The sequence below is a fragment of the Triticum urartu genome, chromosome 7A (assembly GCF_056163025.1).
Source record: "Triticum urartu cultivar PI428250 chromosome 7A, HENAU_Tu73, whole genome shotgun sequence".
NCBI classification, from domain to species: domain Eukaryota; kingdom Viridiplantae; phylum Streptophyta; class Magnoliopsida; order Poales; family Poaceae; genus Triticum; species Triticum urartu.
The window spans coordinates 129,244,252-129,249,620 of NC_141879.1; positions in this window are offsets into that span (position 1 = coordinate 129,244,252).

The window sequence follows — 5,369 nt, forward strand, 5'->3', positions numbered from 1 at the left end:
GTTTATTAGATTTAGGTGGACTTTGGCCGGTGTTTGACCGACCACTTTATGTTTAATTATGTTTATTTCGTGTAACTTGTCTTTTTTTCACGCCCGCACATTTGGATTGGCCTCTCCGTTGAACGGTCAAGCCGATCAATTTTAAAATACGGACACGCACGTCCGTCTGATCGATCCAAACGAATAAAAAATAGACAAAGCACTTGTCCATTTGGATCACCCGTTGAAGTTGCTCTCATTGCCCTATTTCCCACCATGCGCCCACGCACTCCCGTTGTGTCCCCGTCCTCCCCTCGGCCCGGGCCGAACGTACGTACGCCGCGAGATGCCGCACAAAGGCCCCGGCATCTCCCGGCGCGCCCGCCGCTGGGGGCTGCCCTCCGGGTTTCCCTCCGCTGGTCGCCCGGTCCTCCCGTCCCGTGATGACGGTGGTGTATGCTCTGCTTTCCCAATGCCGTCCCTTTATGTCCGTGGTTTCGCCCTACAAAGATATTTCTGGTCGTGTTGTGTCCAACAGTGCCACTAGGGGAGAGTAGGCAAAGGGACGGGCCTTTTCCCGCCGACTCCGGACGCCGGGCGATCGTGCTGCACAAGCGCAAGGCGACGTCGAGTCAGTCCTACCTCGACGAGCTGGCTCTCTCTGACATAGGAGTGCGCTGCCCTCTCCAACTACTAGCCCAGCCCCAGGCTCCGTCGTCAATGTCCGGTGCTCCGGCCCGGTGTGCTATGCACCCACGTTGCCTTCAGGTAGAGATAGGGCGGGCTCCGAACGATCGACATGTCACCCCTAGTGTCCGGGGATCAAAATCGTGGTGGTTTCCCTGCGGAGACGGGCGTGGTAGAAACCGTGATGCATCCGTGCCCATGACTTTCCGCTCTCAACTTTTCAATGGTCTCGGCACGGCAGCGCGCGCGTTTCCCTCCTGCCACCAAACATGTTGAAACGACAGCCCCAACACTCGCATCTGCTTTTTCACTAATCCAAGACTGAAGAAGAGTGTTCACCGGAACTAAAGACAAAAAAAAGAAAACCAGCAAAGATGTTAATTTAATAAGGTGGTTACTAAATATTATGATATATCATCATGTTTATAAAATAGGATATGTCAGCGACGGCGGCATGCTTGATTAGGGATTATGGATTTTTCTAGCGTGCTACCATGCTTAAATCTATATCTATACTTACTATTAAAAAGGATTGTACTATTTTCCAAACGTTCGTATTTTAGCAATAGATCTGAACGGTGCTACTCCATATACTAATCCATGCAAATACATCATCTTCTTACTTTTCTCTCTCAATTAGGTGCATGAGCTGGTCTTATTAGAGCAACTTATTGCATGCACAAAAAAAAAGACAGAAAGCTGATGTCATCATATATTCCCTTGGTTTTGAAACTTTAAAATATTTTATAGTTTAAACCGTTGGTCCGATTGAAAAACCGTTTTCACATAAAAGATTCATCGTGACGAGACCTTCAAAACTAGATCTCATGTTGATATGTTCTGACGACTTTATTTTGAATCAAAAGTTATCACGTCCGGACTACGTAAGTTATCACATCTGTGCGACATAAGTTATCATGATGTTTGCACTAAAATTGTCGTGACATGGAAAATTATTCCTCCAACCTTTTTCCCACGTGCATACGCATGCATGCACTAGAGGATAAAACTGAAGCCATCCTATATTTTCCTTGGTTTGAAAATTTGAAAATGATTTATAGCTCAAACCATCGCTCAAGTTAAAAAACTATGAAAAATCATCGCGACGAGACCTTCGAAACGAGATGTCATGTTGGTATGTTACGACGACTTTTCTTGGGCTCAAAAGTTACCACACCCGAGCTAGAATAATCTATCACTCCTACGGTTCGTATATTAACTCCCTATTTACACATAAATTTTTTGAGATATATTTTCAACAACTTTTTTCTCGTGGTTAAAGTTAGCATGGTGTTTTGTACCTAAATTATTGGATGTACGATGCGTATATTAACATTCTATTTGAACAAAAAGCTATGAGGGTATGTTTACAGTATATTTTTTCATCGGGGCAAAGTTATCATGGTGTTTCTAGCTAAGTTATGAGTTCCGGATGCATATATTATCATGGTCTAAGTTGTCACAATGTTGTACCTAAATTATTAGGTATGCGGTGCTTATATTACCAAGATACTTATACAAAAAATTGGGGGATTGTATTCAATAAATTGTTTTCCCAAGGTAAAAGTTACCGCGGTGTTTGTACGTAAGTTATCAGGTCTGCGAAGTTTACATTACCATGTTATTTAAACTGAAATTATCGGCGGTGTATTCAATAACTTTTTCCCCAAGTGAAAAGTTACCGCGGTGTTTGTACCTAAATTATCAAGTCTGCAGTATGTATATTGCCATGCTATTTTACACAAGAGTTACCCGCGGTATGTTCCCCACAACTCCCCCCATCAAAGTTCTCGCGGTGTTTGTACCTAATTTATCAGGTCTGCGTACATTACCATGCTATTTATACAGACGTTATCGGCGGTGTATATTCAATAACTTTTTCCTCAAGTAAAAAGTTACCGCTGTATTTGTACCTAAGTTCTCAAGTCTGTAGTATGTATATTACCATGCTATTTTATACGAGAGTTACCCGCGGTATGTTCCCAACAACTCTCCCCATCAAAGTTATCGCAGTGTTTGTACCTAAGTTATCAGGTCTGCGGTGTCTATATTATCATCATATTTATATGGAAGTTATTGGGCATAACTTTTTTCCTAGGTAAAAGGTTACCACAATGTCTATATCTAAGTTATCAGGTCAGTGATATATATGTTACCGTGCTATTTACAGAGAAGTTACCACGGGTATGTTTTCAACAAATTTTTTTGCCCGTCAAATGTTACTGTGGTGTTTGTACGCAAACTATCAGGTCGGCGGTGCGTATATACCATGTTATTCATACATAATTTGCCGCAGTATTTTCCAACAACTTTATTTCTCTAGGTCAAAGTTCATGTGGATACAAAGTCTCAGTTACAAAAAATAGCAACAAAATCATGCATGTCATGGATTCCTAGCAGCCATTGAAAACACCGTACACTATATGAATAGTTTAGTGAGAGAAAAAATACCGTGCATGTAATTGAAGGGGAGTTCTCAAAAAAAAATTGAAGGGGACAATCAGCCAAGATACTTATACTAAAACAACTCGGCTATGTCATGTTATTTGTTTGATAGCTTTAACTTCTTCCTTTAATAGTATGCAACATTTCTTTTTCTTTTCCCAACCGGCACCTGATTGTCCCCATCAATTTTTTTGTGAACTCCCCTTCAATTACATGCACGGTATTTTTTTCTCACTAAACTATTCATGTAGTTTACGGTGTTTTCAATGGCCGCTAGGAATCAATGACATGCACAATTTTGTTGCTATTTTTTGTAACTAAGACTTTGTATCCACATGAACTTTGACCTAGAGAAATAAAGTTGTTGAAAAATACTGTGGTAAATTATGTATGAATAACATGGTATATACGCACCGCCGACCTGATAGTTTGCGTACAAACACCACCGTAACATTTGACCGGCAAAAAAATTGTTGAAAACATACCCGTGGTAACTTCTCTGTAAATAGCACGGTAACATATATATCACTGACCTGATAATTTAGATACAGACATTGTGGTAACCTTTTACCTAGGAAAAAAGTTGTGCCCGATAACTTCTGTATAAATATGATGATAATATACACACCGCAGACCTGATAACTTAGGTACAAACACTGCGATAACTTTGATGGGGAGAGTAGTTGGGAACATACCGCGGGTAACTCTTGTATAAAATAGCATGGTAATATACATATTACAGACCTGATAACTTAGGTACAAACACCGCGGTAACTTTTTACTTGAGGAAAAAGTTATTGAATATACACCGCCGATAACGTCTATATAAATAGCATGGTAATGTAAACTTCGCCGACCTGATAACTTAGGTACAAACACCGCGTGAACTTTGATGGGGGGTGTTGTGGGAAACATACCGCGGGTAACTCTTGTGTAAAATAGCATGGCAATATACATACAACAGACTTGATAACTTAGGTACAAACACCGCGGTAACTTTTCACTTGGGGAAAAAGTTATTGAATACACCGCTGATAATTTCAGTTTAAATAACATGGTAATGTAAACTTCGCAGACCTGATAACTTACATACAAACACTGCGGTAACATTTACCTTGGGAAAACAAGTTATTGAATACAATCCCCTAATTTTTTGTATAAGTATCTTGGTAATATAAGAACCGCATACCTAATAATTTAGGTACAAACATTGTGACAACTTAGACTATGATAATATATGCATCCAGAACTCATAACTTAGCTAGAAACAACATGATAACTTTGCCCCGATGAAAAATATACTGTAAACATACCCTCATAGCTTTTTGTTCAAATAGAATGTTAATATACACATCGTACATCCAATAATTTAGGTACAAAACACCATGCTAACTTTAACCATGAGAAAAAAAAGTTGTTTAAAACATACTGTCAGTGTCAAAACCGGCGGATCTCGGGTAGGGGGTCCCGAACTGTGCGTCTAAGGAGGATGGTAACAGGAGGCAGGGGACACGATGTTTTACCCAGGTTCGGGCCCTCTTGATGAAGGTAAAACCCTATGTCCTGCTTGATTTATTCTTGATGATATGAGTATTACAAGAGTTGATATACCACGAGATCAGAGAGGCTAAACCCTAGAAGCTAGCCTATGGTATGATTGTATGTTGTTCTACGGACTAAAATCCTCCGGTTTATATAGACACCGGAGGGGGCTAGGGTTACACAAGGTCGGTTACAAAGGAGGAGATATACATATCCGTATTGCCTAGCTTACCTTCCACGCCAAGTAGAGTCCCATCCGGACACAAGATGAAGTCTTTAATCTTGTATCTTCATAGTCCAACAGTCCGGCCAAATGATATACTCCGGCTGTTTGGATACCCCCTAAGTCAGGACTCCCTCAGTAGCCCCCGAACCAGGCTTCAATGACAATGAGTCCGGCGCGCAGTGTTGTCTTCGGCATTGCAAGATGGGTTCTTCTCCATCTTTCGAACGTTTGTAAAGCAGTGTCCGGTCCCATAAATGTTTGGACCTCTTGGCTTCTGTATCCAATAAGGGCTTTCTCCCACGCGTCGAATAAATATGAGGCACCAGGGTGTTTTTACATTCGCCCCCCTAGCCAGATAAATAAATTTTCTATTAAAGGGATGGGGATCCTTAGATCCGATCCATACCATCCTCCCCCAGCGAGAATCCATCAGAGCGCGTTTCGGAAAGATCCATTCCAGCATGGCCGACCTCCGCAGCTCCTTCTCCCG